General features: G+C 37.7%; 1 protein-coding gene across 6 annotated transcripts in view; it reads left to right on the forward strand.

The window, feature by feature from the left end:
* ATRX (ATRX chromatin remodeler) overlaps positions 1-25,667 on the forward strand; it is a 423,319-nt gene that overhangs the window by 195,573 nt on the left and 202,079 nt on the right. The window lies entirely within an intron of this gene.

Here is a 25,667-nt window from a genome sequence, read left to right on the forward strand (position 1 = left end):
GCATGGGCAGGTACTAGGAATTGAACCTGGATCTGCAGCATGGCAGGTGAGAACTCTGCCTGCTGAGCCACTGTGGCCTGCCCGGATTCAGTATTTTAATGAACTTTTTATTGTACAAATTTTCAAACATGTCAACAGATGGAGAGAACTGTACAATAAACTTCTGTGTACCCAAAACCCAGGTGTAACTGCTTTCAACACATACCCAGTTTTGTTTCATCTATTCCCTTTCTTTTAGATTATTTTGGAGCAAATCCCAGGTATCATATGATAATGTATCATATGATATTCATAAACAATCTAGAATGTATTGTTAAAACATAAAGACCTATTAAACTTTTACTACAATATCATAATAACCCTTAAAGTTTAACAGTAACTTCAAAATATTATAAAAATATCTGGTTAATATTCAGAATTTCCTCATTTTCTCACAAACATGGTGACTTAAAAAGAGTTGGTCCTTGCCAATCCCCAACCAGGACCATTCCAACCAATCCTAAAGAACACCTAAGGCAATATGTAAGATTCCACAAGGTTTCAATGCGTTAGAGTAACTTTTCAGAAACCTACAACCTCCAGTTGGGTCCCTGGTCCAGATAAGTCCTGAAACCTAGCCCAACCTCTCCAGAACATCAAATAGTTCCATCTCCCTACCCCATATTAGTGACAGACCCTTCCAATATAAAAAATTTAGAATTGTCATAACCCAAACAACCCCAATGAGAGGTATGGAAAGATCAAAGGTGGTGGTGGAATTATACATAGAAGATAGGACTTAACAGATGAACATGAATGCTTAATCATTAAATTGATATCTTTTAGTTTCCAGTATCTTAGAGCAGCTAGAAGTAGAAACCTTAAATTGTGAAATTGTAACCCATGTCAAAGTCTGAAATATGTTCTACAACTGATTGTGGTGGTATGCTTGGAAATTTGTATATATATGTGTGTGTGTATATATTTTATTTTACATGGGCAGGCACTGGGAATTGAACCCGGGTCTTCTGGCATGGCAGGCGAGCATTCTTGCCTGCTGAGCCACCGTCCGTGGCCTGCCCAAATTTATAGTTTTTTTTGTATATATGTTATTTTTCACCAAAACAGAAGAAAAAAAGTCGATTATGATGATTAAAAAAATATTTAAGCCCTCTAGCCTCCTATATTCTGGAGCAGCTAAAAGGAAAAATGTGAGAGGATCGTATGGTAGCCCATGACAAACTGAGATCTGTCCTGTAACTACTTGTTGAAGAGTGCTTTGAAAACTATTGCTTTTTTATTTCTTTGCTTTGTATACATGTTATACTATACAAAGAAAAAGTTGGAAAAAAAAAAGTTTGTCTTTAAGAATGTTTAGCTACATGTTATATTGCGTCTTGTTGCTCTCTTAAATAATGATGTTTCTATTCTGTGATGATAGATTTTATTTTCAGAGGAATTTTAGGTTTACAGACAAATCATACAGAAAGTACACAGTTTAATACCCTACTCCCCTCCCTGCTCCCCACCCCCCCCACAGTTTTTCCTATTAGTAACATCTTGCATTAGTTTGGTACATTTATTATAGTTGATGAACCAATAGTGATCCATTATTAATAACTAAAACTGTATGTTAAGGTTCATTCTTTTTTTCTCTCTTCTTTCTTTATTAGAAGACTTTCAGCTTTACAGAAAAGTCATGACTAAAATACACAGCATGCAGAGTTCTCATACACCACCCTTTCTTTCATTAATACTTTGTATTAGTGTGGTATGTTTGTTACAGTTATTAATACCTTGCATTAGTCTGGTATATTTGTTACAATTAATGAAAGAACCTTCTTAAAATTTTACTATTCACTATAGTCCATCGTTTATAAGAGGGTTCACTGTGTTCTGCAGTGCTATGTTGTGGTTAAGGTTCATTCTTTATGTTGTTCATTTTTATGGATTTTGACAAATGCATTATGTAATGTATCCACCATTATAATATTCGTACAGAATAATTTCACTGCCCCCAAAATGCCCTGTGCTACACTTACTTATATCTACATCTAAGCCATGGAAACTACTGATTTTTTATGTCTCTGTAGTTTTGCCGTTTTCAGAATGTCAGATAGTTAAAATGGTGTAATATTTTCAGACTGATTTCTTTCATGAAACAATGTTCATTTAAAGTTTAAAGTTCTCTCTCTTCTTTTATTGCTGAATAATATTCCGTTGTATGAATGTGTCACAGTTTAACCATTCACCCACTCAAGGGAATCTTGGTTTCTTCCAATTATTGGCTATTATAAATAGAGCTACTATGATATTCATGTGCAGGGTTTTGTGTAGACAAAACTTTCACTGCCTTTGGGTAAATACCTATGAGTGTAATTACTGGATTATATGGTAAGCCTTTGTTTAGATTTTTTTTTAACTTTTTAAACTGTAAAATATAGCATATATAACAAAGCAAAGAAAGAAAAAAGCAATAATTTTCAAAGGAAACTTTGACAGTCAGTAACAGAACACATCCCAGTTTCTCTTTCATATTTTTCCTTCTAGCTGCTCCAGAGTATAGGAGGCTAGAAGGCTTAAATATTTTTTTATCATCACATCCCTCTCTCAGAGATTTCCTTCTAACTGCTCCGAAACATTGGAAGTGAGAAGGAATATTAAAATTGTGATTCAGCTGTCAAACTTGTTTGTTAAATCCTATTTTCTCTGTTATACACGCTTCTTCTCCTTTGATACTTTTCTCAATCAGTAGGGATCATTGGGCAATGTCTCATCTGACTTTTTCATGTTGAGAAGTGGTGTCCACAATAAAGGATAAGGGAATATAATTAATTGATTGTCTTGGAGAGGCTGGTTCCTCTAAGTTTCAGGATTTATCTGACCTAGAAACCATCAGGAATTATAGGTTCCAGGAGAGCAAACTTAGTGTATGAAACCTTTATAGAGTCTCAGTTTGAGCCCTACATGTTCTTAAAAGTCAGCAGGAGTGACTTTGGTAGGATTTTAGCAGAGCATGGCAGTTAGCACTATCTGATTGAAACTTGCATAAGAGTAACCTCCAGAATAGCCTCTTAACTCCATTTGATCTCTGTTGGCCACCGATGCCTTATTTCATTACACTTCTCTTTTTGGTCTGGAGGGTGTTGTTGATCCCAGGGTGCCAGGGCCAGAATCTTCTCTGGGATCCATGCCCCACATTGTTAGGGAGATTTTCACTCCTGAATGTCAAGTCCCATATAGGAGGAAGGGTAACAATTATCCTTGCACAGTTGGGTTAATAGAGAGAGAGAGAGGCCACATCTGAGCAACAAAGAGGCTTTCTGGAAGCAACTCTTAGGCCTTGTTATGGGTAGTCTTAGCTTCTTCCCTACAGAAACAAATCTTATATGGGCAAGCCTCAAAATCTAGGGTTTGGCCTATTTTCTTGGGAGTCCCCAATGGTTAAGAGGTACCTGGGGTTTCCCAGATGGGAAAGTTTAATAGATCCAAATATATATATATATATATATATATATATATATATATATATATTGCTTGTTTGTCTGTTTTGCTTTTTTTGCTTTTGGACCTTCAAGGGACTCTACCAATAATTTTTTGGTTTTTTGGTATGCTATATGGCAGGGGTCACATTTCATTCTTTTTCCATGTCTTTTTCCATGTCAGTATCCAATTGTTGCAGCACTATTTGTTGAATTTTTGTTTGTTTGCTCGTTTTTTGGGGAAGTGCATAGGTTGGGAATTGAACCCAGGTCTCCTACATTACCAGTAGTTTTTAACCATCAGCTCAATATAGTTTGAGATATATCCTGGTATTGTATTAAACTAAACAGACACACAAGGCCTTGTTCCTGTTCTGGCCTGTAAGGGGTTATGTTGTTTAAATGAGCTAACCAGGCAGGTTGATTTAGATTATGTGTTATAGAAAATTTAGGTTCTAGACATAATATGCCTCTCTGCCATTGGTCTCATACAGTAGGTTAAGGTCGAGTATATACACTATCATCTTTTTTTTGGATCCAAAATGTTTGTTGAGATGGTGCCCCACTCATCTTGCTTCACGATGCTTTTAGTACTGCTTCCTTTGAAGGAGCATCCTTAAGCCTTACGTTTCCTTCAGTAGACTAGCAGAGAACAGTGGAACAGCCAACGCACAAAACTACTGTCTATGCATGGCTAAAGACCATGGTGATTTTATAGCACCCTGGGCATTTCAGATCCATGAAGTAGGAATTGTGGCTCTGCACCAGATGCTTCTTCTTGTGTTTCCTCGTCTCCTCTTCTGGAGAGGAATGAAGGCGTTCCTTTGATAGAGGCATGTTCTCATGTGGAGGTCATCACTGCCAGAAATGTAACAACTATCATCTTTTACCCTGTATTCTAGTTTACCTTAGATCACGCCAGATTGGCTTCGTTTTAAATGGTAATTGATGCCTGATCTCTTTTTTTTGGTTACTTTAAGTGTTTTTACATATAGCTGTGCTATATATGCCCAGAAGTCAGGTTTTCAGGTCATATGGTAACTCAGTATTTAATGTTAAGATGTTGGTTGTATTATACTGATGAAGTCTGGGAAGATAAATCCTCACTTTGCTGAGTTTATTAATTAGCCATGTTACGTATATTATGGACTTTTCAGAAATATCTATTTATAGGAACAGGTCATCTGCAAATAAGCAATATTCCACTCATTCCTTTCTAATTTGGATGTCTTTTACTTTGTTTTCTCCTTGCGTAATTGCTTTGGCTAAAACTTAAAATACAATGCTGAATAAAGGTTGTGACACTGGCAACCTTGTCTTGCTTTTGAGATTAGTGGGAAAACTTTGTCTTTCACCATTGAGAATGATGTTACCTGTGGGTTTTTCATATATGCCGTATATGATGTTGAGGAACTTTCTTTCTATGTCTAGTTTTATGAACACTTTTATTAAGAATAGGTGCTGGATTTTGTCCCATGCCTTTTTTTTTTTTTTTGGTCAATTGAGGTGATCTTTTTTACTTTTTTATTAAATTAATTGATTTCCTTATATTGAACCAGTTTAGATTCCTGAAATAAATCCCACTTGGTTATGGTGTATAATTCTTTTAATGTGCTGTTGGACTCAAAGTTCCGGGGAAATATCAGTTGATACATATAGCTCAGTGTCTCAGAATCTAGAAGCACATGTACAACTTCAGGCTAAGTGTGGCTACTATAAGGGCTTATAATCTAGGCTCCCATTTTCTTTAAAAAGTCCTTACTAAGAGAGAGTTTAGCATAATTAATTCTTTTGTTTCAGGTCTGTTTTGCACAACACATTGTCTCCAGGATTTATTCAGTTTGCTGTGTGCCTTTTGACGTTTTTCCTTTTTGTAGCTATATCATATTCCATCATATAAATGTATTTCAGTTAGCCATTCTGCTTCTGAATCATTGTACCCTTCAGCTCCCTCCATCTATTAGGCATCATGAATAATGTTTAAAATAAACAAACCATGCCTTACAGTATCCTAGTTTGGTTGTACAATCAGCAGCACTCTCAATTTTAGACAGTTTTCATTGGAATATGATGACAAAGAACCAGCAAATACAGCATCACTAACTGTCAAATCAAAATGACCCCTTAACACTTATTTCTTGCCCCCAATTAGTTGCCCCTGCTAGTAGTTATAGTGAATAAAGCCCACTTGATTATGGTATATAATATTTTAATGTTTTGTTGGACTCAGTTCACTAATATTTTTGTGAGAATATTTGCCTGTGTATTTGTGATGTTTTCTGATAATATATTTTTTCATTTTTAATTATTTATTTTTAATTGATACATATTATATATTCACATACCATATAGTCATCCAAAGTATATAATCAGTGGTGTAGAATATCATCATATAGCTGTGCATTTATTATCACAGTTGACTTATTTTTTCTTTTTTTTGTGAAAGGTAACTGTTCTAGTTTACTAGCTGCCAGAAGGCAACACACCAGAGATGGATTGACTTTTTTTTTAATGATCTTTCCATTCTACATATATAATCAGTAATTCACGATATCATCACATAGTTGCATATTCATCAATTCAGAAAAAGAAATAAAACAAAAACAGAAAAAAAATAGATTATACATACCATACCCCTTACCCCTTGCTTTCATTGATGACTAACATTTCAAACTAAATTTATTTTAACATTTGTTCCCCCTATTATTTATTTTTATTCCATATGTTCTATTCGTCTGTTGACAAGGTAGATAAAAGGAGCATCAGACACAAGGTTTTCACAATCACACAGTCACATTGTGAAAGCTATATCATTATACGGTCATCATCAAGAAACATGACTCCTGGAACACAGCTCTACATTTTCAGGCAGTTCCCTCCAGCCTCTCCATTACATTTTGGACAACAAGGTGATATCTACTTAATGCGTAAGAATAGCCTCCAGGATAACCTCTCGACTCTGTTTGGAATCTCTCAGCCATTGACACTTTGTCTCATTTCACTCTTCCCCCTTTTGGTCGAGAAGGTTTTCTTAATCCCTTGATGCTGAGTCTCAGCTCATTCTAGGATGTCTGTCGCACGTTGCCAGGAAGGTTCACACCCCTGGGAGCCATGTGCCACGTAGATGGGGGTAGGGCAGTGAGTTTGCTTGTTGTGTTGGCTGGAGAAGAGAGGCCACATCTGAGCAACAAAAGAGGCTCTCTTGGGGGTGACTCTTAGGCCTAAATTTTAAGTAGACTTGACCTATCCTTTGTGGGGGTTATGTTTCATATGAACAAACCTCAAGACTGGGGGCTCAGCCTATAGCTTTGGTTGTCTACACTGCTTGTGAGAATATCAAGAATTCAACTTGGGAAAGTTGAATTTCTCCCCGCTGTCACCATTCCCTGAAGGGGGCTTGCAAATACTTTTCCAGTCACTGATCAAATCACTCTGGGATTCATCAAGGCATCACTCTGGACAAACCAACAAAATCTCATGTCCTACCCAAGATTCCAAGTACTTATGGTGTTCACTCAAACTATCTACAAAAGATATATTAGGAAATGCAGTAGTCAAAATATAAATTTTGTACCAAATAAACATTTTTTGCTTTAGTCTCACACTTAAGTTGAAATTTTAAAATATTATTTTATAAAAGGGGATTTATTTTGTTAGTTCTTCAGAGGAAAGGCAGCTAACTTTCCACTGAGGTTCTTTCTTACATGGTAAGGCACAGGATGGTCTCTGCTGGCCTTTACTCCAGACCTCTGGGTTCCAACAACTTTCCCCGGGGTGATTACTTTCTGCATCTCCAAAGGCCTGGGCTGAGCTGCGAGTGCTGAGATGAGGTATGCTGAACTGCTTGGGCTGTGCTACGTTGAGCTCTCATTCAAGCACCTGTCAATTAAGTCAAACATCATTCACTGCAGCAGGCACGCCTCCTAGCTGACTGCAGATATAATCAGCAACAGATGAGGTTCACTTACTGTTGGCTCATGTCCACAGCAACAGAACTAGGCACCTTCACCTGGTCAAGTTGACAACTGAATCTAAGCTTGTGTAAGAGTAACTTCCAGAGTAGCCTCTCGACTCTATTTGAACTCTCTCTGCCACTGATACTTTATTTGTAACATTTCTTTACCCCCTTTTGGTCAGGATGGCATTATTGACCCCACGGTTTCAGGGCCAGGCTCATCACTGGGAGTCATCTCCCACATCACAAGGGAGACTTTCATCCCTGGATGTCATGTCCCACATAGCGGGGAGGACAATGATTTCACTTGCAGAGCTGGGCTTAGAGAGAGAAAGGCCACATCTGAGCAACAGAAGAGGTCTTCCAGAGGTAACTCTTAGGCATAATTATAAGTAGGCTAAGCTACTCTTCTATATACATAAGCTTCACAAGAGCAAGCCTCAAGATCAAGGGCTTGGCCTATTGATTTGGGTATCTCTAATGTTTGACACAGTATCGGGGTTTCCCTGGTGGTAAAGTTTAATAGTTCCATATTTTTTCCCCTATCCCTCAAGGGACTTAGCCAATAGTTTGTGTTTACCTCCTTAATATACTCTGGGTTGTATCCAGGTATTACATTCATTGTACAGGATTAAAGGCCCTCATTCTTATTCTGGTCTCCCTGTGTCTGGATTGTTTAAGTAATCTGTCCAGATGATTTGAGTTAGATTATATGCTACAGAACATTTAAATTCTGGACAAAATAAACCTTTCTTCTTTTGGTCTCAAAGATTGATGAGGTTTTAAAAAATAAGACAGTCTTTCTATTGTGAAATACCTTAATCCTGACCTGATAGGTTTCATTCTTTTCTCTAAATACAGGTTATACATATATAAAACAGTTTCTCAAAATTGAGAAACAACAGTCACTACTCCGGACTAAATGTGACTGCTCTAAGAGCTTACAGTCTAGAGCCTTGTCTTCTTATAAGTATTTTCTAAGTGAGACCATACAGTAGTTACTCTTTTGTTTCTGGCTTATTTTGCCTCATCAAATGTCCCATAGTTTAATTCACTTTGTTGCATGCCTCACAACTTTGTTCCTTTTTGTAGCAGTACAATAGTCGATCATTTGTGTGCACCATCGTTTGCCAGCATACTTGTCAGTCAGTGCATTCTTCAGCCACCTCCATTCGTTAAGCACCATGTATAATGTCCAAAGTCAATAGTCCATCAACACTCAATTTTAGATAATTTAATTGTTCCCAAAAGAAAGATAAACAGTAAACACACCCTCACTAAATAGAAAATCCAAACCTCTCCATAACTCTTGTCTCTCCTCCTATTATTTATCCCTTGTGTTGCTGGGGTACTGTTGATCTTTTCATTACACACAGCCTATAGCACATAATAGCAGTATTCCCCCCATACCCTGAACTTATACACTCTTTATATAAAATTCATACCTTTGAAGTAGCTCATGCAAGAACTTATTTATATTTGTTGTGTTAATCAGTGGACACATGGGTCTGTACAATCCCTTTCAATCATGCTTACCTTCAATATGGCAATGTGGCTTATAGACCCACTAGTGAACTGCCTTCACTTCTATGTATTCCCTTATATTGAATGGTTGCTCATTAGGTAACCGTTCACCCATCTCTAGCTTCTGTGTTTCTCGAGGTCATGTATATTCTGTATTATAAACCTCTGATTTTACCTTTAGCATGGTCATAAAAGTTGAATCATACAGGATTCTATCCTTTTCTGTCTACTTATTTTAGTCAGCATTATATCGTCAAGACTTATCCATCTTGTCATGTGCTTCAGGACATCTTTTTGTCTTACTGCTGTATAATATTCCATGTTATGTATATGCCACATTTTGTTAATCCACTCGTCTGTTGATGGGCACTTGATTTATTCTTATCTTTTGGTGATTGTGAATAATGCTGCTATGAACATTGGTATCTAAATGTCTGCTTGTGTCCTGCTTTTAGCTCTTCTGGGTATATACTTAGTAGTGGTATTGCCGCGTCACTTGATATTTTGTTTCATAAGTAATCACCAAACTGTCTTCCATAGCATCTTTTCTATTATATGTTTCTACTAGTAGTGCATAAATGTCCCAATTTCTCCGCATCCTCTCCAACATTTATAGTTTCCTGTTTAATAGCAGCCATTTTTATAGGTGTGAGGTGATATCTCATTGTAGTGTTTATCTGCATTTCCCTTACAGCTATTGAAAATGAGCATTTCTTCATGTGCTTTTTAGCCATCTGTGTTTGCTCTTCAGAAAAATGCCTGTTCATATCTTTAGCACATTTTGTAATTAGGTTGGTTGTTCTTTTGTTGTTGAGTAGTTTAATTTTTTTATGCATAGAGGATATGAAACCTTTATCCAATGTGTGGTTTGCAAATATTTTCTTCTATTAAGTTGGTTGCCTCTTCACCTTTTTGAGAAAGTCTTTTGAGGCACAAAATAATTTGATTTTGAGGAGTTCCCTTTTATCTATTTTTTCTTTTATTGCTTGTGCTTTGAGTGTAAAGTCTAGGATGCTAACTCCTATTACTAAGTCTTGCAGATGTTCCCTTACATTTTCTTCTAGGAACTTTTTAGTATTGGTTCTTATATTTAGAGTTAATTTTTATATACATTGTAAGTTAAGGGTCCTCTTTTCATTCTTTTGGCTATTTTTATCCAGCTCTCACATGCCCATTTATTGCAAAGATTATTTTGTCCCAATTTAGTGTTTTTTGGGGCCTTGTCAAAGATCAGTTTACCATAGTTTTGGTGGTATATTTCTGTGTTCTTAATTTGATTCCATTAGTCGGTACTTCTGTCTTTGTGCCAGTATCATGCTGTTTTGACCACTATGGCTTTATAATATGTTTTAAAGTGAGGGAGTGTTAATTCTCCCACTTCGTTCTTCTTTTTTAGGATGCCTTTAGCTATTTGGGGTCTCTTTCCCTTCCAAATGAATTAGGTAACTAGCTTTTCCTAGTCTTCAAAGTAGGGTGTTTAGAATTTTGATAGGTTCTGTGTTGAATCTGTAGATCAATTTGGGTAGAATTGACATCTTAATTACATTTAACCTTCCTATCCATGAGCAGGTAATGTTTTTTCACCTATTTAGATATTCTTTGATTTCTTTTAGCCATGTTATGTAATTTTCTGTGTACAAGTCCTTTATGTCCCTAGTTACGTTCTTTCTGAGATACTTGATTCTTTTATTGTTTTCATGATGTTCAAAATTTATTTCATTGTAGCTATGGTTTCAGAAATACATTCATATCAGTTAGTAGAATGCAATTTAAAATTTTCCACCTTTTTTTACTGTATAATATAACATATATAGAAAGCAAAGAAAAAAAACCCCAATAATTTTCAAAGCACTCTTCAACAAGTAGCTACAGAACAGATCCCTGAGTTTGTCATGGGCTACCATCCCCTCATCTCAGATTTTCCTTTCTAGGTGCTCTAGAACACTAGAAGCTAGACGGAAATTTTTTTTTAATCATCACAGTCAACTCCCCCGCTTTTGTGAAAAATAACATATATACAAAAAAGCAATAAATTTCAAAGCACAGTGCCACAATTAGTTGTAGAACAGATTTCAGAGTTTGATATGGGTTACAATTCCACAATTTTAACTTTCTACTTCTAGCTGCTCTAAGATACTGGACACTAAAAGAAATATCAATATAATGATTCAGCATTCATATTATCTGTCAAACCCTACCTTCTCTGTATAACTCCAGCCTCACCTTTGATCTTTCTCCCACTCTTTAGGGGTATTTGGGCTATACCCATTCTAACTTTTTCATGTGGTAAGGGACCGTCAGTAATATGGAATAGGAAGATGGGTCTAGCTGATGTTCTGGAGAGATTGGCCCCTTTGGTTTTCAGGGCTTATCTAGTTCAGGGACCCATCTGGAGGTTGTAGGGTTCTGGAAAGTTACCCTAGTGTATAGAACCTTTGTAGAATTTTACCTATTCCCCTAGGTATTCTTTAGGATTGGCTGAATTGCTTTTGGTTGGGGTTTGGTAACTTATAATAGGTAGCAATGTCTAACCGAAGCTTGCATAAGAGTGACCTCCAGAGTAGCCTCTCAACTCTGTTTGAATTCTCTCAGCCACTGATATCTTATTTGGTTTACTTCTTTTCTCCCTTATGGTCAGGATGGCATTATTGATCCCACGGTGCCCAAGGCAGGCTCATTCTGGAAGTCGTCTCCCACCCCGTCAGGGAGACTGTCACCCTAGATGTCATGTCCCACATAGGGGGGAAGGCAATTATTTTAATTGCAGAGTTGGGGTTAGAGAGAGTGAGAGACCACATCTGAGCAAAAGAAGAGGTCCACCATAAGTGACTCTTAGTCATACCTATACATAACGAACCTTTTCTGCTACATACATAAACTTTGAGAGGAAGCTTCAAGATCAAGGGCTTGGCGAATTGATTTGGGTGTACCTAATGTTGAATGCAATTTAAATTTAACTTATGCTACCCAATTTTTTAAAACATATTTTCAACTTTATTGAAATATATTCACACACCTCATCATGGGGATATATGCACAAGTATATGATGATACTGTGAGCCAGTGACGTATTGTTTGGATGGCTTGGTGGTGTGGTACATAATTTGAACCAAAGACTTGGTACATGGTTTATGATTTTAAAAGAAGAAAGGATTTGTAATGAGGTTTGTTTTTCATCTATTACAAATTATAACAGATAACTATTCTCCCTCAAATGCTGCTATAGCAGAGAGCAAGAACCATGAGAATTTTACCGTGTTTTTTTTGCTTCAGAATAACATATATTTCATTGTAAAAGTTTTAAAAGTTGGTTCTACAAAACGTTGTAATGTTTCAATGCCAGCTTACAGGTTTAATAACTAATGGATGTGTGTGGTGGAAGGGAGTGGGTTGCCTGTGCACAGACACTAAAACTGTAAAAGCTATCTGATTCAGTTAATATCACATGTAGATTGCAAATCTATACAAACCAAGATTTAGATAATTTCTTGAGTCTGAATTAACACCATCAAGCTCAGTTCATATGGTGAGGTCAACAAGGAAACTCGGCTAACTGGCTACAGGTTTTAGTGATTTATACAAAATGATGTTTCATCCCAGCTTTTCAGTCCCGAACTGAAACTATTTGTACAGGAAGTGTATTCTTCCTTCATAATCAACATTTCATGGGGTGGCATGCCATGGAGCTAGTTAAGTTTAAATTTGCATCAGCACTCAAATGCAAAATGGTCCACATAGTTCAAAGACCATGTGACTTTAGAGGTGACTTTAAAAAAAGGGCCTTTCTTGGAAGACTATAGCAAGACATTCATCCCATTGTAAGGAGACTTATCAAAAACATCTATACCCTTGTGAATTCCACCTGCGGAAAAAAAAAAGGAAGAAAGAAGAGTAGCCACAAAGGAAGAAGGAGCTCTGAAAAAGAAAGAAAAATTATATTAAACTATCTTGAAAAGATATTTGGAAATGTAACTCTTAGCCATCTTTTGAGCATATTTTCATGTGATTCTTTTGGTTGCTCTTTTGAATGGAATTTTTTCTCTAACAGGCTGTCAGGTTATTGCTTGTGTGTACAAACATTACTGATATTTGCACATTAATTTCATATCCTGCTACTTTTCTCAGTTGATTAGCTCAAGTAAATTTGTTGTAGACTTTTCAGTATTTTCGAAGTATAGTATCATGTCATCAGCAAATAATTCAAGTTTCACTTATTCCTTTTCAGTTTGGATACCTTCTTTTTCCTGCCTGATTGCTCTTAGAACTTCTAGTACAATGTTGAATAATAGTGGTGTCAGAGGGCATGCTTGACTCATTCCTTATCTTGGGTGAAAGTTTTCAATCTCTCACCATTGAGTATGATGCTGGCTATCAGTTCTTCATATATACCCTTTATCATATTGAGGAAGTTACCTTTGATTCCTGTCTTTTGAAGCGTTTTATCAGAAAAGGATGTTGAATTTTGTCAAATGCTTTTTCAGCATCAATTGAGATCATTGTGTGATTTTTCCCTTTAATTTTTTTAAATGTGCTGTATTATATTAATTGATTTTCTTTGTATTCCTGGTATAAACCCCACTTGGTTGTGGTGTATAATTGTTTTTATGTGTTGTTGGATTTGATTTGCTAATGTTTGGTTGAGAATTTTTGCATCTATATACATTAAGGAGATTGGCCTGTAGTTATCCATTCTTATAGCATCTTTGCCCGGTTTTGGTATTAAAGTGATATTATCGTCATAAAATGAGTTAGGTAGTGTTCCTTTTCCCCAAATTTTTGTGGAAAATTTTGAGGAGGTTTGGTGTTAGTTCTTCTTGCAATGTTTGAGAAAATTCCCTTGTGAAGCCATCGGGCCCTGGACTTTGTAGGAAGATTTTTGACTTTGACTTGTCCTTTATAAGGGTTAGGAAGTTTTCCCCCATTATATCCTCAACTACTCTTCCTAGTCCTTTATTCCGCTCTTCTCCTTCGGTACACCAATGACTGTTATATTTGTGTGCTTTGTTTTCTCTGAGATCCAATTCAGATTTTTCCATCTTTTTTGCCATTTCCTGTTTGGAGTCTTCAAAATCAGTTATTCTGTCCTCTGTATCACTTATTCTTTCTTCTGTCTCTTCAAATCTGGTGTTGTGTGCCTCTAGTATATTTTTTATTTGGTCAGTAGAGATTTTATTTTAATCTCTGTGATTTCTGCTATTTTTCTATTTATTCTTTATAATTCCTCTTTATGCTCTTCTACTGTCTTCTTGATCTCCTTTATGTCATTTGCTATCCCACTTATTTTTTAAATATTTTTATTGTAAAAACTTAACATACAAACGTATATTCATGGCATGAAAACATTCCATACATACATGGTGTACAATCAGTGGCTCACAATATCATCACATAGTTGTATATTCATCACCATGGTCATTTTTTGAACATTTACATCACTCCAACAAAAGAAATAAGAAGAAAAACTCATGCATACGATACCCCTCACCCGTCCCTCTCATTGACCACTAGTGTTTCCATCTACCCAATTTATTTTACCATTTACCCCCACTATTATTTATTTATTTTTATCCATATATTTTACTCATCTGTCCATACCCTAGATATAAGGAGTATCATACACAGGGCTCTCACAATCACACAGTCACATTGTAAATGTTAATTCTTTATACAATTTTCTTCAAGAATCTAGGCTGCTGGAACACAGCTCAACAGTTTTAAGTACTTCCCTGTAGCCACTCCAATACACCGTAAACTAAAAAGGGATCTCTAATATCTATATAGTGTATAAGAATAAGCTCCAGGACTACCTCTCGACTCTGATATGTCTCAGCCACTGAAACTTTATTTTGTCTCATTTCTCTCTTCACCCTTTTGGTCAAGAAGGCTTTTTCGATATCGTGATGCCAGATCCTGGTTTATCCCACTCTTTTTGCCCCATATTGCCAGGGAGATTTACACCCCTGGGAGTCATGTCCCACATAAGGAGGAGGAAGGCAGTGAGTTCACATACTGAGTTAGCTTAGAGAGCCCACATCTGAGCAACAAAAGAGGTGTTCTGGGGTGACTCTTAGGCCTAATTTTTAGTAGACTTAGCCTGTCCTTTGTAGGAATAAATTTCATAGGGGCAAACCCCAAGACTGAGGACTCAGCCTATTATTTTGATTGTCCCCACTGCTTGTGAGAATATCAAGAATTCTCTATGGGGAAGTTGAATTTTTCCCCTTTCTCCACATTTCCCCAAGGGGACTTTGCAAATACTTCTTTATTCACTTTTCAAATCACTCTGGGATTTATCGTGGCATTACACTAAGTTGGAAAAACCTACAAAATCACATGCCCTATTCAAGGTCCCATCAATTAAACTGTCCATATATGTTAAATAAGGAAATGCACTAGTCAAAATATAAATTTTGTACCAAATAAACTTCTTTCCCTTTAGTCCCACAGAGAAGTTGAAGTTTTAAAATATGCATGACCATGTATTTTTAACACCTTACAATATTGACATTCCTTTGTTCTTCCTCATGCAAAAACATTTTTTTAATTTGTACATTTAGTCACTATCATTGTACACTCTAGGCATTCCTAGATTATACCATCTCAGACTTCATCATCTATCTTTCCTTCGGGTTTCATATGTGCCCCCAGCCCTCCTCCCTCTATCATTCTCACATTCAGCTTCATTCATTGTACTTACATTATTGCCATCCCAGTTATTTATTAAGTAGAGTTGTATGAACATCTGTGATTAGTTGTTCCAATGTTTATGTTCTCCTCTGGTGTTTTAATTTGGTTGTTAGGCAGGCCTTTATCTGTTTGCGTTGTGATATGCTTAGTGGTCTGCTGTTTTTGTCATGTGAATTTCTTGATTGGTTTACTTTGTAGAGTTGATTTATTTCAGTAGTCTAAGGCCTTCTGTTTGCGGGATGAATATGCAGCAGGGAGCAGTGTACTGGGCAGGGCACAACTGTGTGGCAATTTGTTTCAGGGCAGGTATAGGGGCAGGTATAGACACAGGTTGGGGATGTTACGCTGATGCTTGTGCATGTGGGCACCCAGCAGCCAGGGAGGATGTAGCTGTGTGGGTGCACTGGTCTGGGGGCTTAATCCTGGTATGCGCAGGTCTAGGGCACATGGCCCTTTGTGCACATGCATAGAGCTGCGGCAGCAGGTTGGTGTCAGGCCTTTGTAGATTGGGGGCAGATGTGATCTGGCAGTGCAGGTCAGCACTTTCTCAGAACTGGGAAGTGTGACTGAGGGCCGTGCACATGTGCAGTTCTGGGACTGCAACAAACTGAAGTTCCCAGAGCTGAAGGATGCAATTGGGGGCCCGTACGCATGTGCGGAACTAGGACTGCCATAAACTGATGCACAGAGCTTGGGGCGGGGGGGGGGTTGGACCTGGGGAGGCTGTGCGACACTGTTGGCGGGGCTGGGGGTAGCCTGGGTATGAAGGTTAGAGCTAGTAGCCTCTATGCGCTGGCAACAGCCTGCAGAGAACCGGGAGGGGCTGCACTTGGGGTAGGGGTGTGGGGCAGGTATGTGATCTGGGGGTTGGTGGGGCAGGAGCGCTTGGAGCATGTGGAATGGGAGTGGGTGACAGGGTTCGGGTTTATAGGATATGGGATGAGTCACCCTTCACAGAGCTGCGCTAGTGAGGGTAGTGCGTTCAAGGAAAACGTCCTGGCTTTCTTCCTGGTCTCCACCTCGCGACTGTGCACTCCTGCGGTTCATACCTCCACGCCGGGCTCCAGCTTTCTCCTCAGTTCCTAGTCCTCTGCAACCAGGGCTGCTGCATGTGGTACAGAAGGCTCTCCCAGATCAGTTGCACCCTCAGTCATCTGCTATCTCAGCCGTCCTCCCGTCCCTTCTCTAATTTTCCCGTGGAGCAGGGCTGATCTCGAGCTACTCTATTTCGTCATCTTACCGGAAGTCTCCTGTAAGAAAATTTTTGATGAGTGATCGAATCTCTTTACATGCGATTGTTTTGTTGAGATCTCCTATTTCTTCTTGAGTCAGTGTAGCTTGCTCATGTGATTCCAGGATTTGTCCATTTCATCTGTCTATTTTTTGGTGTATAGTTCTTCATAATATCCTCTTATGTTTTTGTTTTTTACGTTTTCACAAGTAGTCATAGACAGATTTTAAAGTTTGGTATGGGTTACAGTTCCACGATTTTTTGGTTTTTTTTTTTTTCTAGCTGCTGTAAGACACTGGAGACCAAAAGAAATATCAGTATAATGATTGAGCAGTCCTACTCCTTTGTTAAATGCTATTTTCTCTGTTGCACTACTCCTGGAGAAGGTTCCATGAGCAGTAGAGAAGAAGGTATATTCTGGTGTTTTGGGGGTGTAATTGCCTATATATGTCTGTCTGGTCTAATTCATTTATAGATTGTTTATGATCTCTATTTCTTTGTTGGTCCTCTCTCTGGGTGTTCTATCTATAGTGAAGAGTTTTACATTGAAGTCTCCTACTACTGTTGTTGAAATGTCTTTCACTCCGTATTGTTTTGCCAATGTTTGTCTCATATGAGCGTAGACATTTATGATTGTTATACTTGCTTGGTGAATTGTCCCTTTTATTAATATAGAGTGTCGTTCTTTGTTTCTTATGATGTCTTTACATTTAAAGTCTATTTTGTCTGATGTTAGTACAGCTACTCCTGTGTTCTTTTGGTAGCTTGCGTGGAACATCTTTTTCCATCCTTTTGCTTTCAATCTGTTTGTGTCCTTTTGTCTTAGATGAGTCTCTGTAAGCAGCATATAGGTGGATTATATTTCTTAGTCCATTCTGCCAATCTGTATTTTTTAATTGGGTTCTGCCCATTAACATTCAAAGTTATTACTGTAAAGGCATTTCTTGAATCTACCATCTTATTCTTTGGATTTTATTTGTCAATTCTATATATTCTTTCCTTTCTTTCTTTTTTTTTTTTCCTTTAAGTTACCCTTACCTGGTAGTCTTTAATTCTGTGCCCTCTTCCAGACCTCATACTCCTGTCTTTTTTTTTTCAACTGGCAGAGCTCCCTTTAGTATTTCTTGTTGTGCCATCTCTTGTTGACAAATTCTCTCAGCATTTGTTTTCTCTGTGAAAATTTTACTCTTTCCCTTGTTTAAAAAAAAATTTTTTTTTGATAAAACAACATACAAGCCCATACATTCTTAACATACAACCATTTCGTCCATGGGGTACACTCAGTGGCTCATAATATCATCACATAGTTGTATATTTATCACCATGATCATTTTTTAGAACATTTGTATCACTCCAGAAAAAAAAAATAAAAAGAGAAAAGAAAAACCTCATACTTACCATATCCCTTACTTCTCTCTCTCATTGACCACTAGTATTTCCAACTACCCAATATATATTTTTTAATTTTAACATTTATTCCCTCTATTATTTATTTATTTTTAAATCCATATGTTTTACTCATCTGTCCATACCAAAGATAAAAGGAGCATCAGACACGAGGTTTTCACAATCACACGGTCACATTGCAAAAGCTATATATCGTTATATAATCATCCTCAAGAAACATGGCTGCTGGAACACAGCTCTACAGTTTCAAGCACTTCCCTCCAGCTTAATCACCTTAAACTAAAAAGGCTGTATCTATATAATGCATAAAATAATCTCCAGGATAACCTCTTGACTATGTTTGAAATCTCAGCTACTACGCTTTATTTTGTCTCATTTCTCTCTTCCCCAGTTTGGTTGAGAAGGTTTTCTCAGTCCCTTGATGCTGAGTCCCAGCTCATTCTAGGATTTCTGTCCCACGTTGCCAGAGAAGTTTACACCCCTGAGAGTCATGTCTCATGTAGAGAGGGGGAGGGCTGTGAGTTTGCTTGCCGAATTGACTAGAGATAGGCCACATCTGAGCAACAAAAGGAGTTCTCTGGGGGTGACTCTTAGACTTGATTTTAAGTATGCTTAGTCTATACTTTGGGCGGATAAGTTTCATATGAACAAACCCCAAGATTGAGGGCTCTGTGTATTGATTTGGTTGTCCCCACTGCTTGTGAGAATATCTGGAATTCTTCCCCAAATGGGGAAGTTGAATTTTTCCCCTTTCTTGCCATTCCCCCAAAGGGACTTTGCAAATACTTTTTTATTCACTGTTCAAATCACTCTTTCCCTCAGTTTTGAAGGACAGTTTGACTGATTACAGAATTCTTGGCTGAAAGGCTTTTCTCTTTCAGGTTCTTAAATATATCATACCCTCTTGCCTCCATAATGCTATTTGAGTAGTCTGAACTCAGTCTTATGTGGTTTCCATTGTATGTGGCAGATTTTTTTCTGTTGCTGCTTTCAGGATTTTCTGCTGCTTTTCAACGTTTGACAGAATGATTTGTATGTGTTTTGAGGTGGGTCTATTTGGATTTGTTGTATTTGAAGTTCCTTGGGCTTCTTTGATTTGCATATTTATGTCTTTTATAAGGGTTGGGAAGTTTTCCTTCATTATATCCTGCACTAATCTCCCTAGCCCTTTATTCTTAAGTTCTTCTGGGACACCAGTGTTTCTTTTATTTGTGTGCTTTGTTTTGCCCATCATTTCCCTTAATATCCAATTCAAAATTTTCTGTCTTTTTTGTCTTTTGCTCCTTTGTGTGTTTGAAATCAATTGTCCTGTCCTCTAGTTCAATTATTCTTTCCTCTGCCTCTTCAAATCTGCTGTTTTGTGTCCATAGTATATATTTAAAATAAATTTTTTTTTTTACATGGGCAGGCACCAGGAAACGAACCCGGGTCCTCTGGCATGGCAGGCGAGCATTCTTGCCTGCTGAGCCACCGTGGCCCTCCATAGTATATTTTTGATTTGGTCTACAGCATCTTTAGACTCTGTGCTATCTGCTATTTTTGTATGTATTCTTTCAAATTACTCTTTATACTCTTCTAGTGTCTTCTTCGTCTCCTTTATTTGACTAGCCATCCCACTTGTTTTACTTAGTAGAGTTATATGAACATCTTCAATTTGTTGTTCCAAAGTGTCTGTCTCTTCTGCTGTATAATGTGGTCATTAAGCTGGGCTATATGGTCTGCATCTTCACATGCTTAGGATCGTCTGTTATCATCTCGACTTATAAATAACTTGGTAGAGTTACTTTGAAAGTTGATTTCCTTCAGTTGTCTAACTCTTTGTATTTGCAGCATGGGTGTGAAACAGGATGCAGTGCGTGGGGTGGGGCACAACAGTGTGCTGATGTATTGCCATGCAGGTACAGGGACAGGTTGGGGAGGCTTCATTGGTACCTGTGAGCACGGGGTGTGGGGCGTGGGGTTGTGGAGGTGTGTTGCAGGACCGGCAGAAGTGGTGTGTAGCTCAGTCATGTCTTGGAGCCCTGGAGCAGGGTGTGACGTGGGGAACACAGAGGTAGGGTGCCACAGGAGATCCATGGGTCCTCGTGTGCAGGCAGGTTGTGGGTGTGCATGTAGAGGGTGGGGTTTGTGGGTATCAGGCTGTGTTGTATGATGCACAGAGGTGGGGGCATATAGCGGGTGGAGCGCAGGTGTGTACTTGTGCATGGGCAGGGGTCCAGAGGGGCCAGGATATAATGCCTGAGTGTGTAGGGGTGGGTCACAATTCGTGAGGTTTGCAGGACCTATTAGTCAGGGGCAGGTGAAGTCGGGTAGGCATGGCCCTGGCTTAGGTGTGCAGGTGTGGGGAGGGGACAGGGGTGCAAACATATGCAGGGTCATTGCTGTGTAGCACAGATACATACTTGATCACCTGCCAGGTGTCAGAGCAGGGCCCTTGTGTTGGGGGTTGCGGCAAGTATGTGCATGTGTACAGGGCAGTGGGGTTGGTTGCAGGGGTCCAGAGGTTGGTGCATGGATATGTGGGTGCCCAGTGGGAGGATGTGGCTGTGTGAGTAGGTGCCTGTGGGGCCAGCACCCTGTAGTGCATGTGCGCAGAGCTCAGTGGCTTCAAGGTGGTTTTGTGCCTGCATGGGCTGAGGGGTGGTTGTGGCCCAGAAGCACAGGACAGCACTTGCCCAGAGCTGGGGGTGTGGCAGGACCATGATGTATGCATATGCAGAGCTCAGGTGGGATGGGGCACAGGGCACGGGTTGCACTACACTATTGGGTGGGTGCAGGTGTGGCTCAGACATGAAGGTGAGCAACCACATCCAGGATGTGTAGGCAACCATCTGCTGGGGTCAGGGAGGGAGAGGTCAGATTGGAGGGTCTGGGCGCGGGTGCACAGTTCTCGGGAGGGGCTGGACGAGAATGTGTGCTTGTGCAGGAATGGTGGGTCGGACTGGGGCATGCATGCTTGGGGCCATTGTGTGGGGCTGGGAGCATGCGGGGGGTGCTCAGGGCTGGGGCATTTGGAGCGTGGTGAGGGTAGGTGATGGGGGTTCACTAACGTGTGTAATGTAAACATTTACAGGTGTAAATTTCCCTCTCAGTACTGCTTTTACAGCATCCTATGAGTTTTCGTATGTTGTGTTCTCCTTTTTATTTGGCTCAAGGTATTTTTTCATTTACTTTTTGATTTCTTAATCTTTGACCTGTTTGTTGTGGTTTCCACATATTTGTGAGTTTTTTAGTTTCCTGGTGCTGCTGCTTTCTAGCTTCATTCTGTTGTGTTCAAGAAGATGCCTTATTTGATTTCAGTACTCTTAAATTTAATGAGACTCATTTTGTGACCTAACACATGGTCTATTCTGGAGAAAAACCCATTGGTACTAGAGAAGAATGTGTATTCTATTTGTTGTTGGCTGAAGTGTTCTATATATGTATATTAGGTGTAGTTGGTTTATAGTATTATTCAAGTCTTTTATTTCCTTATTGATCTTCTGTCTAGTCTGTCCATTATTGAGAGTATGTCTATCCATCATTGAAAGTGGTGTATTTAAGTTATCACTCTATTAATGTAGAACTGTCTGTTCTTCCATTAAATCTCTCAATATTTGTTTCATATATTTTGGTCTCTGCTGTTAAGGAGCATACATATTTATAATTGTTATATCTTTTTTAATTGACGCCTTTATCAGTATATAATGTCCTTGTTTATCCTCTGTAACAGTTTTTTATTTAAAGTCTGTTTTATCTGGTATTTGTGTAGCTATTCTAGCTCTTTTCGTTTTATTTTTATGGAAATACTTTACTGTTACTTTCAACTTACTTGTGTCTTTGAATTTAATATGAGTCTCTCCTAAACTGTATGTAGTCAGGTCATGTTTTTTTACCCATTTTCCCAGTCTCTGCCTTTTGACTGGGTAGTTCAAATGATTTTCATTTAAAGTAACAAGTGGTAATTTAGGACCTCCTTCTACCATTTTACCATTTGGTCTTTAGAACTCTTAAACCTTTTTTGGTCCCTCAGTTATTCTGTTAATACCTATGTATTTGATATTTTTGTAGTGAAACTTTTTGACTCCCTTTTCAATTTCATCTGTGTTCATTTTTCATAAGTGTTTCTTTTTGGTTACCATTTGAGTTAAATATAATATCCTACATCTGGAGCAAACACATTTGATCTAACCCATCGAACTTCAGATACTGTGTTCCTTTATCTCTCTGTGCCCCCACCTTTCTATAGTACTTGTTTTAAATTATATGTTTTTACCTTGTGTGTCCAGAACCACAGGTGTATCAATATTTTTTATGGTTTGCGTTTTAAAACCTGCAAGAATTAAAGGAAAAAGTGTAAATTACATAGCAAAAATAAAATACAATAGTAATGGTGTTTATAATTACTCATGTGGTTGCTTGTATCAGTGATCCTTAGTCTTTACGCTACTTCTGTCAACTGTTTAGTGTTGTTTCCTTTCAGTATGAAGAAGTCCCTTTACTGTATAGGGTAGTTCTAATACTTACGAGCTCCTTCAGTTTTTGTTTATCTGCAAATGTATTAATTTGTCCCTCTTCAATTATTTTTCTTTATTGGAGAAGTTGTGGATTTACAGAACAATTATAAATTACAGGATTCCCATATATTATTAATATTTGGAGGTATTAATAATTATTAATTCCTTACACTGGTGTGAAACATTTGTTGCAGTTGATGAAAGTACATTTTTATAATTGGTTTACTTTAGTGTTAATTGTTTGTGTAATCAAGTTCCATGGATTTTTTTTCTTAATTTTTATTCTGTTGTCACATATACAACCTAGCATTTCTCCTTTAACCCCATTTAGATATGTAGTTCAGTGCCGCTAATTGTGCCACCATCATTACCATCTACTACAAAAACACTTCTGTCGTTCCGCTTAGGAACCCTGTAAGCCTTAACTTTCCATTCCATTTAAACTATCCACTCTCTGTCCTCTGGTATCCTAGATTCTCAATTCTGATTCCGTGAGTTTGCTTATTCTAATGATTTCAAACCAGTGAGATCATAAATTACTTGTCCTTTTGTGCCCAGCTTATTTCCCTCAACATGTTTTCAGGGTTCATCATGTTGTCGCATGTATCAGAACGTCATTCCTTTTTATGGTTGAATAATTCTCCATTGTATGTATATATTGCATTTTTTTCCCATTCATCAGTCGCTGGACACTTGGGTTGCTTCCGTCATTTTTTAAAGACCGTCTTGACAGATATAAGATTCTTGGCTGTTAATTATATTCTTTCAGCACTAAATATTTCACCCTGTCTTCTTGCCTCTGTGGTTTTAGATGATAAATTGGCACTTAAACTTATTGGGGTTCCTTTGAACATGACATGCTGCTTTTCTCTTGCAGCTTTCAGGATTCTTTCTCTCTCTTTTTTATAAATGTCATTTCATTGAGGTATATTCACACACCATACAATCCATCCAAAGTATACAATCAATGCACTGTTCACAATATCATCAAATAGTTGTGCATTTATCACCATGATCATTTTCAAAATACTGGCATTACTTCAGAAAAAGAAATAAAAAGGATAAAGAAAACCCCAAACATCCCATACCCCAAACATCCCGTACCTCTGACCCCTTCCTCTTAATTGACCACTAGTATTGCACTCTGCCTAATTTTAAGAGGTAGGTTAATTAAGGCAGTGGATACTGTCAGATTTTTCAGTGAAGCTAGGACAAAACATCCAGAATAGAACCGTACAAATAATATCATTATACAAGTAAACTCATGGAATCAGAATTGAGAATCTAGGTTACCAGAGGACAAAATGGAATGGAAAGTTAAGGCTAACAGGGTTCCTAAGTGGAAGGACAGATGGTTGAATAATTCTCCATTGTATGTATATATTGCATTTTTTTTGTCCATTCCCTTATTCAACCGAAGATCAGGGATACTGATTTATACTTCAGCAACTTCAGATATTTCCTTCTGGCTATTCTGAAATATTAGGCACTAAAAAGAAGTGTCTGTTTAATGAGTCAGTAGTCGTTTGTTAAATCCTAATTTCTCAGTCATACCTCCTCCCTCTCATTTTATCTTTCTCTTAATCTTCAGGGATATCTTTATAATGACCATTTTAACTTCTTTGTGCTGGAAAAGGGTATTAACCGTAATGGTGTAGAGGAGTGAAACTAGTTGATATTCTTGAAGAGACTGGTAACTCTGTGTTTCAGGGCTTTTTTGCCTTAGAATCAATCTGGAGGCCTTAGGTTTCTGAAAAAAATAAACTAAGAAACGCTTTTAAAGAGACTTAGATAAAACACAGAGCACTCCCTAGGGATTTCACGAATACTGTTTGTTGGGGCTTGGCATCCTATGGTAGTCTGCTGCATCTGGCTAAAGCCTATGTAAGTGTAAAATCCAGAATTACTTCTCAACTCTATTTGAAATCTCTTAGCCACTGAAATTTTACTTTGTTCCATTTCTTTTCCCTCTTTTGGTCAAGAAATCACAGCATTCTCTCTTTATCATTATTTTCCATAGTTTGATTTTAATATGTTGTGCTATACATCTGTTTATTTTTATCCCGTTTTGAATTTATTGGATGTTTATAGTCATGCTTTTTCTGAGACTTAGAAAGTTCTCTGTCATTATTTCTTTGAATATTCTTTCTTTTCCTTTCTATCTTTCTTTTCCTTCTGGGACTCCATATGTGTTTACTGGTGTACTTGATGGTATCCCAAAGATATCTTAGGCTCCGTTCACTTTTTTTTCATTCTTTTTTTATTTGTGTTCTTTTGCCTGAATCGTTTCAATTATCTTATTATAGAGTTCACTGATTCTTTCTTGTGCCTGCTCCAGTCTTCTGTTGAAACCTTTAAGAAAAATATTTCAGTTTATGCTATTTACTCTTGATTTGTATATCGCTTAGAATTTTTTGTAACTACAGTGTCTATGTAATTTATTTCATATCTATGACTTGTTTTAAAATTGTTTAAGTGTGGTAATTGTTCTGTGTCTTTGGTTTTAGAAAGAGAGTGCTTTTACGGAGAACCGTAAAACTTTTACAGATGAAATTATATGCATTCTTGGGTTTGCTTCAAAATAATTTGTGGGAGTGGAGAGTTGGAGAATGGGTGGTAGATACTAGTGAATAAATCGTTGTTGAAGATAGGTAATTGGTTTATTATACTATTCTCTCTTCTTTTGAATGTGCTTGAAAATTTCTATAGTAAATACTGAAAAAAATCCTTTCATTCTTAGTTATAATTTAAATTAAAAAACAGTGGCAGAATTTTTTTCCATAAGCATGATAATGTCTAGAATTTTAATAGTATAAATCTTTATTACTTTTCATGGAACCATAAAACCATTTACACAGTGTTTATTTTGTTAAGGTGGTATTTTATGTCGGATCTGAGCATGGACT

This window comes from Tamandua tetradactyla, chromosome X (genome assembly GCF_023851605.1).
Source record: "Tamandua tetradactyla isolate mTamTet1 chromosome X, mTamTet1.pri, whole genome shotgun sequence".
Lineage (NCBI taxonomy): Eukaryota > Metazoa > Chordata > Mammalia > Pilosa > Myrmecophagidae > Tamandua > Tamandua tetradactyla.